A 13,405-nucleotide genomic window follows, 5' to 3' on the forward strand; every position below is an offset into this window, starting at 1 on the left:
GGGAGGTAAGTGCGCGCGCGCCTGCTCGTCTGCAGCCGGGGAGTCGCTCGGGGCGGGGCCGCGTGCGCGGGGTCGGGGGCGCGCGGGCCTGAGCGGACGAGGGACGCGGCGGCGGTTGGCGGTGGCTGCTGAGGGTACCGCAAGGACTGTGAGAGGCGGCGGCGGAGGCATCCGCGGCACCGGCAGAGGCGGCGACAGCGGCTGAGGCGACGGTCCAACGCGTGCTCTCTGGGCGGGGTGCGGCGGGGGATGTGCCCTCGCGGGCCGGGCGGAGTCTCTCTGACAGGGCGGGGGATGCGCGGCGGCCGCTCTCCCGGACCCTGAGGCAGCTGGGCCCACCCTCCTGGAACCGTTTGACTCTTGGTGGCCTCAGCCTCTGCGGTCTCCGGCGCCCTGACCCTGGGGCCGCGGGTAGGAGGTGGCGTTTCCCGAAGAGGAGGGGGCTGCAGTGGCCACCGCGGCGGAGCCCGAGGTAAGACCCGCCCAAGCCGCCCAGAGGCCCTGCCGCCCGGCCCGGCCCACGTCTCGGTCTCGCTCTTTGGCTCCTTTGGGGCAGCCCCGCCCCAGCGGAGACGCCCCGTGAGCGGGTCTGCCTAGGAGCCTCCCAGACACCGGATCGCTGCGCTGGGTCCCCGGTAGACCCCACCCATCGTATCTTCCATTGGTCAGACACCACTCCGGCCCGCCAGCTCCCGGACGGTTCTGTCACGGCCCCCCATCCCCAGCACAGCCCGTTAGAACCCCCTTCGGACTCTCTTAGGACTCCTCGTGGAGCCTCCAGACTCCGTTACGGCCTCCCGTAAGCTGACCCGGTCACAGTTCCTCTGACACCCAGGCGCGGCCGCCCCCTAACCCAGAGCGACCTTGCAGCCCACCCCCTGCCTGCGGACCCCTCCCAGCTCGCTTCCCGTCAACCCTACCCTCCTCGCCTTGCGGGTAGTCTGTTCTTGATGCTCTCTCCTCCCAGTGGATCTGGTGTCAGCCCCTCTGTAGACACCATCAGACAGCAGCCTCTCCCCCAGTCCTCTCAGGCAGACCTTGTTATCTTTCCCTTTTCTTTGGTGGGAAGAGTTTTGCCTTTAAATCCTGGAGGGGTGTTTGCTTAACCTAGTGTACTCCCTCCCCCCCCTCCCCCCCGTGGGACCTAAGGGGACTGATACCCAAAGGAGGGAGGGACAGGGAAGAGTGCGGGCCCAGGGCAGGGGTGTGTGTGCTAATATAAGGTCATACAGCCTGCTTCTCATCTTGTCTCTTCTGCAGAACGTGTGAGGTAGTCCAGTCTGACATTTAGGGACCTCTATAAGAATTAAATCACATGACATTAAGGGATGTGACTGTGTCTCCATGTAGTATCATTTGCTTCCCTTTCTGGAAGATTTTTACACATTTTTTTGTTTTGTTTTTGAGTGACACAAGGGGATTGTTTTTTTTTTTTTTTTTAACGTGTTTTTTGAATTTTCCGGAAAAATAAGACTTGTAGCTTTCCTTAATCCCTGAAGATTTTAATGTCAATTTAGTAATAAATTTCTGCTACCTGGTGCTGCTCCTTTTCCAAGGAGCAAGTACAGTTATTATGCAGTGTTGACTGATGTCATTACCAACAGCCTTCTCAGCAGTAGTGAAATAGTGAATAAAATCTTGTTTGTGGAAGTTGAACTCCTGAGTTTTCAAGAAGGAAACGTAATGATGCACTAAGTGATCAGTACCTAGGGATGAAGTATATAGTGAGGTTTTTGTAGTTAGTACTTTAAAATTTTTTCTTTTGTGTGTGTGAAACTGAAGCGGGAGAAAATCATATTAAAATTACAGGTAATAACTAGACATAGTATACAAGTCAAAAGGTTCTAAAGAGTATGCAGCAAAAAGTTTCTCTTCCCCCTTTATCCTCCAACCACCTGTTTTTACTTTTTAGAGGCAACTACTATTTCCATCTTTATGTGGGTCCTTCCTGTGATTTTTAAATTTATATTCTCAAATATATTCTTAAAATGCACCACAAATGCTTGCAATACTATACACTCTATACCTCCCCTCACTGCCCCTCACTTGATAGTAGAGCCTAGAGAGCTCATTCAATTAGAGTACATATGGACATGCCACATTCATGGGCTGTATAGTATTCTCTTTTTATGATCTTGACATTATTTTTAGTCTTTGCTTTTACAAACGGTCTCATTTGCTTTTCTTTTAGTGTATCAGCTGTTACATGTATGTTGTAAATAATTATCAGGATTTAAAAAAATTTCCTGGTGATTCTTTTGTATTGAACCTACAAAAAAGGATATAACTAAAGTTCTCATTGAACCTCTGAGCTTTCACGGAGTGATTCATTAGCTTTGATGGTGATTATAATATTTATCAAATAAGTTATTGAAGGATATAAAGTCGGGGACTGAAATGATCAGATTTGCATTTTTAAAAGGTCACTGGCTGCAGTGAGGAGGGTGGATTAAAGGGTAGTCTAAGGCTAAGGGCAGGAATATTAGGCAAATGATGATAGGGAGTCTGGATTTGGGTATTGGGAGTAGAGAGGACTTGGTGATTTCATTGGGTTTGGAATTAGGGAGAAGGTTCATAGAAGATTTAGGTTTCTAGCTTGTGCCTTTCACTGAAGTGGGAATTGATAGAAGGGAGGAATGGGATTTTTATTTTTGTCAAAGAAGAATTTGTGACAGGTTGGATTTGGGTGATTATATTTCTGTCAGATACTGACGGCCAGGAGGCAGCTGGATTTGTGTCTTAAGCTCATTATCAAATTCTGGATTGATAGTAATAGATTTGGGGGCAAAAGGTATAAATGAGAGGAGAAAAGATTATAGGACAGAAATCCAACATTTACATTACAGATAGAAGTTGAATGTCTAAAGCTAGTAAAGTAAGTGATTAATTTTTTTTAAGTTTGTTTATTTTGAGAGAGAGAGCCCACAAGCAAGGGAGTGGCAGATTAATTTTTTTTAAGTTTGTTTATTTTGAGAGAGAGAGCCCACAAACAAGGGAGTGGCAGAGAGAGAGATAGAGGGTGACATAGAATCTGAAGCAGGCTCCAGGCTCTGAGCTGTTAGCATAGAGCCAGATGCTGGACCCGGCTTGAACTCGCGAACTGTGTGAGATCGTGACCTGAGCCAAAGTCAGATGCTCAACTGACTTGAGCCACCCAGGTGCCCTAAGTGATTAAGTTCTTTAAAAAATCTTATTAGGGTTTACGTATCAATAGTGAGGTTCACAGTCTAATGTGATTTAATAGTTTTTTCCCTTAGTTAACAATAATGCCTTAGTTTATGAGGGAAATGGGAGTAAAATTAGATTTTTTTAAAAAGTCAAACCTCAGTAGAAATTAGTACTATAAACCCATCTTTTCTAATCATTTGAATTTTACTATTGTAGATGTTTGTTCAGTCTTCTTTGTTTGTAGAGAAGTGTAGGATATTTGAAAATATGGTTTACCAAGAATAGTGTTTCCTAGTTTGCATGATTTTTTAGTTGTATTAACTTAATTTAAAATAAATATTAGTCAAAAAATTTTGGTTCATGTTTAAAAAATTTTTTTTTAATGTTTATTTATTTTTGAGACAGAGAGACAGAGCGTGAATGGGGGAGGGTTAGAGAAAGGGAGACAAAGAATCTGAAGAAGGCTCCAGGCTCCAAGCTGTCAGCACAGAGCCTGATGCGGGGCTCGAACTCATGGACTGTGAGATCATGACCTGAGCCGAAGTCGGATGCTTAACCGACTGAGCCACCCAGGCACCCCTGGTGGTTCGTGTTTTAAAATCTAACATTGACTTTTTTTTTTTAATGTTTGTTTATTTTTGAGAGAGACAGTGACAGTGTGAGTGGGAGAGGGGCAGAGAGAAAGGGAGACACAGAATGCCAAGCAGGCTCCAGGCTCTGAACTGTCAGCACAGAGCCCGACGTAGGACTAAACCCATGAACTGTGGGATCTCACATGAACTGTGAGATCATGACCTGAGCTGAAGTCAGACATTCAACCGACTGAGCCACCCAGGTGCCCCCCCCCCCCCCCCCCCCGATTCTATGTATTTCTAAGTTTAGAGCTGCTGTATAGATCTCTAACTTTTCCTTATGAATCACTGCTAATGGATATCTCCTCTTGGATTCACATTTCACAAGCACTTCAAATGTGTGCAAAATAAAAACTCTTCTCTGCTTCTCTTTCTTCCAAAAAGGAGAGGGGAGAGGGAGACAAACTGCAACAAAAATTTTTGTTTTTGATTTCCTATCTTGGTGAATGGCGCCACTCTCTCCTGGAGAAGTCTTCAGGAACCTGTGAATCATTGTCCACTCTGTACCTTACTACCAACGTCACTAAGTGCTCCACATTCTCCCTCATGATAATTTCATATTTATTGTTGTTTTTGTTGTTTCTATTTTATTTTAACCAGGAATGTCTCTGGTGCTCCTGTAATGTGTTCTAAGCAGTCTTGTTGCTTTCTCTTTTCTGTCTCTTGTTTTGTCTTACCCTCCAATTCATTCTCTGCACTGCTGCCAGATTAGGTGTTCTAAAATGCTCTTTTAGTTAGAGTCTTTCATTTGCAAAGAGACTCAAGTTACAGTAAGTAGTGGAGTGCTTTTTAAAAGGAAACATGCAGAAGGGAACCTAGGAAAAGTTGAACACCTTGGTCTCAAGAAGAACAGGAGTTTAATAAATAAAACTAAAAGCAGAAAAATACATATTTCACTCCTAGTGCTCTGTGGTTAATGTGTCTTAGATACTTTTACGATTTCTCTTTTTTTCTCCCTACTCCAGTTTTTCCTCTCACAGCTTCCCTTTATTCCCAATTTATGCCTCCTTATAACTACTGTGTTACTCCTGTGCCAACATTTTGCCTCCTGGATGCTGGCATTTTAACTTGAGCTGTTTGTTAACTTCTTCCTTTTCCCTAGGATTTTCTGGTTTGAATTTCTAAGAAACCATCTCTTGGGCTCAGCTCTTTTTCTCATGGGCTACTAGTAAGCCTGTGTACTTGGGACATGTGATCAGTCCTGGCCATTTACTGTTGGCCATGTGTTTATTTGTGCATGTGGGTGTGGGGCAGGATCATAATGGTGAAAAGCACAGGGCAGTGTGTGGGCTAATTTCTCACAAAATGGGATTGCAAGCATGGCAGACACTATAGTTGACATTTGTAGTACAAATACAAATCTGATCATGTCCTTTCCTATTGAAAGATCTTCAGTGTCTTCTCATTGCTTTCAGGATAAAGCTTAATTGTAGCATGGCATATATGTGAGATTCTTTATGACCTATTACTTTTCTAGGCTTTCCTCCCATGCTCTCTTCCTTAAATTCTTTGATCCACCCTTATTGAACTTAGGCTTCCGCCCAGATAAGGTGCTTTTTTCTCTTGTCTTTGCATCTCTCTTCCTTTCCTGTCTTTCCCTTCACCCATTCTTTGCTTGGCTAATTCCTATCTGACCTTCAGGATTTCTTTCAGGTATATCTTCAGGAAGATTTCTTTTACTTCTTCTAGATTGAGTTAGATGCCACTCCTGTGTGCTCCTCCTTAGTGCTTATGTCTATCATAGCTCTCAAATGAAATTCCTAATTACTTGTGTATTTAACTTCTTTTTTTATCCCTACTATATAGGAAGGAAGACTTAGATTGGGGATTAAAAAAAATATGTATGTGTGTGTGTGTATAATTTTTTTTATAAATTTTAAAGTATACAAAAAAGTACACAGATCCTAAGTGAATTTTCACCAAGTAAACACACCAGTGTAACCAACACCCATGGTAAAATGCAGAATATTTCTACATCTCCGTAAGCTACCTCATGCCCTTTTCTAGTTACTAATCCAGTTCAAAGAGGATTTAATTTTAAATGGGAAAACTCTTTTAATGTTTTTTTCTACATATTTTGTGTGTATCTTTAGACATACGAGAGACAGGTATCGGGATTGTGATCCTGTAGAACGAATATAATTTGTTATATTACAGAAATGTAATTTTCGCATACTTACATGCAACAGACAAATTTGAAATCACATTCTACTAATATTCTAATATTCAGTTGTGGGATGTTTATATTTAAGTAGATTTTCTTGTTTATAAGTTTAATATTTCAGAGTGGTAGAAAATAATATGATAGATCAAAGAATATTTGTTGAAAATAGCCTATTAATTTTGAATGGTGAACTTGATGAAGATGTGTATAGTAAACATGTAAAACACTTTCCAAATGGCGTTTGGCCTCTGAGTTTTAATGTGAATTATGTTGCTAGCATATTTTGGCAGTGGGGTCATCCAGCGGGCAACCGGAGTGTAATTTTACATGTACAGTGAGGAAAGTACTAGCTGTCCTATGTCATAGACAGCTGGCTTGCTAAGAATTTTTTTTTTTTTTTTTTACAACCAGCAATCATTTTAGAGTGTATTTTTTCTTTTTCTCAGTTTTGATTTTTCTTTGACATTATGTAGCTCTTTGAATATGAAGGTATTCTTTTAAACATACTTTTTCCTTAGATGGGCTTTTCTGTCTGCAAATATTAATTTAAGTCCATTAAGGCCAATCAAGTAGAAAGAATATGGACTTTCAAACCTGGATTTCCAACAACCTCAATTCAGTTTCCAGCCTCATCATTTATAAGCTGTCATTTATAGGCAAGTCACTTAACATTTCTGAGCTTTAAGAATGTGCATCTCTCAAATTGGAAATACTTCCCTGACACAAGATTATCATTTAGAGTTAAAAAAACTTTGTGTAAAGCACTAGGCACATAGTTGATATTCAACAAATTTTCCTTTTCTCCTGAAAATATGTCTATTTCTTGTTATATTTAAATATGAGGTCAGGAATTTAAAGAATTCATTGTGTGGCGTTTAGAATAAATGGCTAATCAAAATTTGTTGCTAATAGAAGTAAATCGTAGAAAGTCGGCTAGCTGTCTTTCAACTGTGATAATATTTTTGAATTCAAGAAGTTTCAAAGAAATGCTTTTCTTGATTTCTTACTATATAAGTTTAATGGATGTTAGAATGTATTTTGATTCAATGTGTTATGATACTTCAATTGAGGTATCATAAGACAATGTTCTGTTTGCCAATGACAAACATTCCTTAAATCATTGACAGATTGTAGTACTACTGCTATTTGTAATGTGTAAGTATTTGTTTGAAATCTGTTTACTTATATTGATCAGATGATAGTGGGTTGAGTAATCTCTGGATTTTTTTTCTTTAAAAAAATTTTTTTTAATGTTTATTTTTGAGAGAGAGCGAGAGAGAGGGAGAGAGAGAGAGAGAGAGCGCGCATGCACGCTACTTGGGAAGGGGCAGAGAGAGACGGAGACACAGAATCTGAAGCAGGCTCCAGGCTCTGAGCTGTCAGCACAGAGCCTTTGGGAGGCTTGAGGTCATATCACGATCTGAGCCGAAGTTGGATGCTTAACAAGACTGAGCCACCCAGGTGCCCCTTTTTCTTTTTAAATATAAAGAAGAAAGTTCTTCAGATGACTGTGTGGATATGTGTTTATAAATGATTTTTAGATCGTATTTTTTCCTTACTTTCTTTTGAAACTCTACCTTCTTTTGGTTCTCTTCTAGCCTCTCCCCTACTTTTTTTTTAATAATAAACTTAGAAAATAATGAAAAAATTGAATGATTAGGACAAAGAACATTGATATGTCTGCCACCTAGATTCAGGTTATCAATGGCCCATCCGTATTTGCTTTATTGTTCTTTATATGTATGGACATGTGTATACTTTCACTGAGCCTTTTGAAAGCTGTGACTATTATGATGTTTATCTCAAAATACTTCAGCATATATCTCCTAAGAAAATAAATATTCTTGGGGTGCCTGGCTGGCTCAGTTGGAAGAGCATGTGACTCTTGATCTTTGGTTTGAGAGCCCCATGTTGGGTGTAGAGATTATTTAGATAAAACTTAAAAAAAAAAAAAAGATATTCTGTACATCACCACAGTGCCATTACCAACACCTAGAAAAATAAGTCATTTCCTAGTAGCATTTAATATTCAGTCTATATTTAAAATTTTCCCATTTGTCCCATAAAATGATTTTTTCAAACCAGAATTCAGTCAAGATTTTTGTATTGCATTTGATTATCTTTTTAGTCTCTTTTAATGTAGAAAATTTCCTTCCTCCACTCCTGTTTCTCTCATGATTGACATTTCTTTGAGAAGACGAGATCATTCTTGTAGAATGGCCTGTTTTCTAGAGTTACCTGATTGTTTCTTTGTGCTTTTGTTTAACTTATTCCTTTGTTCACTGTGTATTTTGTAAATTGGAAGTTATATTTTAAAGGCTTGAGTTAGATGCATATTAAAGTTTTGGCAAGAATACTTCAGAGGTGATGTTATATTTCATGTTGCATATTATGGGAGGTACATAATGTCACTATTAGTAATCTAAGTTTTATGAAGTTTAAAGTTGGTGTTTGCTGACTCTCCATTGTAGAAGTGTATTTTTCCTACTGTGATCAAATACAATAATTTGTGGGGGTGATACTTTGGTACCATAAAAAATTCCATTATTCAGTGTGCCTTACCTCATAATTTTAGCATCCTTTGTTGAACCTTAGGCAATTCAGTTATTTAATTGAAACTTGAAAATTAGTGATTTTTCTAATTCTATTATTTTTTTTTACACTTACTAGCTATCATTCTTCAGTTAACAAGAGCTTTATAACCTTCCAGCAACTGGGAATGAACTATAGTTCTTCCTAAAGGGCAGAGTAAATAAATGCTTAATTCTTTCTCATCTAATTTTCAGAATGAGGAGTTGGTCTATGAGTTATTACAATGGTAACAAATGAATGTTGTTATGATCTCTTGGATTTTTCTTTGTTGAATTACAATAAGTTACAGACATTATTCTTTTTGGTGCTCAAATGGTCTCAAATAAGGGCATTGGGAGCCCCTCCAAGCATAGCCCTCAGTTCTTTTTGCATAAATGCATTATTAGTCATTGAATGAGTCCTTACTTTTGAGTATTAGATACCTTGGCTCACCATGGACTTTTCCTGCTTTAGATTTCAATTAGCAGTTTCTCTTCAGGAGCTCTGTCTCCTTATAATGGAGGATGATATTTAGAAACCAATATCTGGATGCTAAATATGCTCCTTTTTATGGGGATGTCACTACTTCTAGGCCTTGCCTTGTCTGGAGGGGAAAAAAAGCATGAGGTCATATTGATAATTCTAATTCAAATTTAACTCTGTGGGTATTTCTTTCCTTTTTTTTTTTTTTTTTTTTTTTTAAGTTTAATCTCTTTTACATTGAAAACCTTAGTTTTTCTTAACCTTTATGTATATGTATATATTTAAAGTACACCTTAAATAGTTTCAAGATAAATAAACCTACTCAGTGAAGCTTAAGATTTTTTTGCATTTCATTTTGTCCTTAGAATGTATCCCAATAAGGATATACTTATTGTTAGTACTACATTTAAAAGTCACTTGAAATCATTATTTTCTCAGTGTGATTGTTACCAATTTGATAGGTATGTAGTTAGATCCATTTGTTTTTCATTTTAGGGTTTGCTCCCCCCCCCTTTTTTTGTTTTGTTTTGTTTTGTTTGTTTAATATTACTCTTTGAATATATGAAACACTTACATAGTTCAAAGGAGAAATCAAATGAAAAGGCATATATAGAAATCTCATTTTTATCCCTGTCTCTTCTATTCTGTTTCCTCCTTGCTCCTGTAAAGGTAACATTTTTGTGAGTTTTTGATCAGTCATTCCGGTATTTTTTCTCTTTGAAAAATAAGATGTATGTGTGTATTCTCCCTTCATATGCCAAAGGTGTGTGTGTGTGTGTGTGTGTGTGTGTGTGTGTGTGTGTGTGTGCGTGCGCACATGCATGCGTGCATGAGCAATATCTATATATACTGTTCTGTAGCTTTATTTTTCTCCACTTAATATATTCTGGAGAGCACTCCATATTGGTACATTCGGATCTTTCTCATGGAGGCATAATATTCTGCTGTGCCATAATTTTAATGAATCTGGATCTGATGGATATTTGTGTTTAATTTTTTGGACTGTAAGTAATACATATGGAATAAATTAATTAAAAAAAAAGTGTCTTCCCCAAGTAATTGAGAAGGAGTTGATTTGTTCCAGAGAGCTATAGTTTGAGTGGGCTTTGTTGTGTTTTGTTGTTGTTGTTGTGAAGAGAATTTCATGGTATGTTTTGGGACATAGTATACTTTCTTCCCCTTGTATATTAGGTCATTGGTGTTAATGTTAATCTGCTTTTATTGTTGTATGATACGAGGGTCAGACAATAGATGATTCACTTGCTTTTTCTTCCTCTGCTTCTTGGCTTCTTTAAAGCATTGGAACTAAAAACCTGATGTCCTGGGTGTTTTCATGTAAGGATAACTCAAGTTTGTCTTCACTTTTTTTCTACAACTTCCCCCTCCCTCACTTTAGCCTTTCTTCTTCTTTTCTACCTTAAATCTCTCAGATTTTGGGATTCCAAGCATTTTGTGACAGTTGCTTATAGTCTGATGTATAATAAGATGTATATTATGAGTATAAATAAAAAGTAAGAGATCAAGAATACCAAAGGGAAAGGGAAGGGCACCTGTTAGGATAGAAGGAATTCAAGCTATGGGGCTTGTGAAATAGAAATTGGAAGTTAGGGAACCTAGCCATTCAGATCTAAATTGTCTTTTACTCCAGTGCTTGAAAGTAATGTTTCGTTTATTGTTTTTTTTTAAAATGGAAGTATAGTTAATATGCAATGTTGTATTAGTTACAGCTGTACAGCGTAGGTGATCCACAATTCTATGCAGTTACCCATTAGGCAGTGTTCACCATGCTAAGTGTGTTTATCATCTGAATTTGTTTCATTTACTGAACAAAATTTTTCAGTATCTACCATTAGCAACTTTGGGGAAATACTAAAAATTATATAATTATAGTAGCCTTTTTTTTTTTTTGAATGTGCACTAGGTACCAGACTTACATAGGTTGCTTTATTGTTTTTTTTAATTCTTTCAATGTGTTATTTATTTTTGAGAGAGAGAGAGACAGAAAGTGAGCAGGGGGAGGGGCAGAGAGAGAGGGAGGCACAGATTTGGAAGCAGGCTCAAGGCTCTGAACTGTCAGCACAGAGCTCCGTGTGGGGCTGAAACTCAGGAGTGGTGAGATCATGACCTGAGCTGAAGTCAGATGCTTAACCGACTGAGCCACCCAGGTACCCTGTGGCCCATAGGTTGCTTTATTGTATTAAATTACTATAGCAATGGTATGCAGTTTACTTTTCCTTTTATTCATATATATAGGAGAGTGAATAAAACTTGCAATTTAAAGAAAATTTTGAAGTAAATATTTGTGTTGTCATCACCCAGGCCAACAAATCAGGATTGCCTCTCCCTTCCCTTTTTAAAAAAAAAATTTTTTTTTAATGTTTTATTTATTTTTGAGACAGAGAGAGACAGTGTGTGAACAGGGGAGGGGCAGAGAGAGAGCGAGACACAGAATCCAAAGCAGGCTCCAGACTCTGAGCTGTCAGCACAGAGCCTGATGCAGGGCTCGAACTCACGGACTGTGAGATCATGACCTGAGCTGAGATCAGGAGTTGGACGTTTAACTGACTGAGCCACCCAAGTGCCCCTATTCATTCTATTTTTGATGGACATTTGAGTTGATTTCATTTTCTTGCTGTTATACAAATAATTTGGTGGTAAGTGCTCTTCTACCTGTTTCATATTTTCAAGTGTATAAATGTTTCTCTAGAATTTATAGGAATGGAACTGCTAAGTTGTGAGGTATGCACATGTTCAACTTTGATAATGGCAACGTGTTTTTCAGAATTATTTTAATTTATACTTTCTCCAACACAGTATATAAGTTCCCATTGCTCTGTTGTTGTTGTTTTTTTTTAAAGATTTTATTTTTAAGTAATCTCTACACCCAGTGTAGGGCTTGACCCATAGCCCCAAGATCAAGAGTTGCATGCTCCACTGACTAAGCCAGCAAGTTGCCCCTCCATTGCTCTACATTTTTAACACTTGGTATTGTCAGACTCTTAATTTTTGCCAGTGTGAAGGGTGTGATGGTATGCCATAATTTTAATTTGCATTTCCATGATGGCTCATTAAGTTGAACATCTTTTCATAGATTTGAGTTTTCTTTCTCTCTCTTCTCTTTTTCTTTTTAAAGTTTATTTTGAGGGTGGGGAGGGACAGAGAGAGAGGGAGAGAGACTCCCAAGCAGAATCTGTGCTGTCAGCATGGAGCCCCACATGGGGCTCGAATCCACGAACCGTGAGATCATGCCCTGAGCCAAAATCACGAGCCAGATGCTTAACTGACTGGGCCACCCAGACACCCCCATTTGAGTTTTCTTCATATGATGTGCCTGTTCAAGTTGTTTGCCCAGTTTTTTTCTGCTTTTCTTACTGATTTTTAGGAATTCTGTATGTGTTTTGGAGACTGGTCCTTCAGTTATACCTGTTACAAGTTATGTTTTTGACTTGTTGGTGCTTGTTGATCAACAGAATTTCTCAGTGTTAACATAGTTGAATTTATCAACTTTGGCTAGTACTTATTGAATCTTTTTAAAGAAACCCTTTTCTAGGCTATGTTAAAGATGTTCTCGAATATGATCTACTAAGAGCTTTCAAGTTTTAACCTTTCATAGATTTGCTCTTTATTTGGGATAGACTTCATGTATAATGGGAGGTCCCATCCCAAATGGATACTTCCCATTCTTTCCCATCCCAAATGGATACTTGATTGTCCTAGCACTGATTTTGAACATTTCATCTTTTCTATACTGATCTCAATGCCACATCTGACCTATATCAAGTATCCATATTTGTGTAGGTCTGTTTCTGGCCTTGTTCCTCTGTTCTATTGGTCTGTTCCTGTACTTGTAACATACTCTTTTTTTTTTTATTCAAATTGAAATGCTTTTATTAGAATACTAATAATTGAAGATAGAAGAAAACCATACACACGGAAAAAGGAAAATACTCAGAAATGCTATTACAGATTAGGCAAATTACAGAAAATTTCTTCAGTGTATGCAAAATGTAAACATTTTCCCTGGGATTCCTCATAGATGGCACAGTCCACAAAGACTTATTTGGAACAAGAATCTATCAAGTAGTCTACAGTATAGCCTCTAAAATGTTTCTTAACTTCCTACATTAAACTTAAAGTTCCTAGCACACCCAAAATTTTCTATGCAAAAAACTAAATGGCTCCCAATCATGTAGCATACTCTTTTTTTTTTTTTTTGTAATTTAACTTTATTTTTTATTTTTAAGAATTTACATCCAAATTAGTATATAGTGAAGCAATGCTTTCAGGAGTAGATTCCTTAATGCCCCTTACCCATTTAGCCCAACCCCCCTCCCACAGCCCCTCCAGCAACCCTCAGTTTGTTCTCCATATTTATGAGTCTCTTTTG

At 38.7% G+C, this 13,405-nt stretch overlaps 1 protein-coding gene across 1 annotated transcript in view; it reads left to right on the forward strand.

Annotated features, from left to right (window-relative positions):
- Positions 1-73: 73 nt before the first annotated feature.
- MYO9A (myosin IXA) overlaps positions 74-13,405 on the forward strand; it is a 282,301-nt gene continuing 268,969 nt past the window's right edge. The window contains exon 1 of the mRNA XM_042988478.1: positions 74-472. The gene's annotated coding sequence lies outside the window, so the exon portion shown is untranslated. The remainder of the gene's footprint in view (positions 473-13,405) is intronic.

This window comes from Panthera tigris, chromosome B3 (assembly GCF_018350195.1).
Source record: "Panthera tigris isolate Pti1 chromosome B3, P.tigris_Pti1_mat1.1, whole genome shotgun sequence".
NCBI lineage: Eukaryota > Metazoa > Chordata > Mammalia > Carnivora > Felidae > Panthera > Panthera tigris.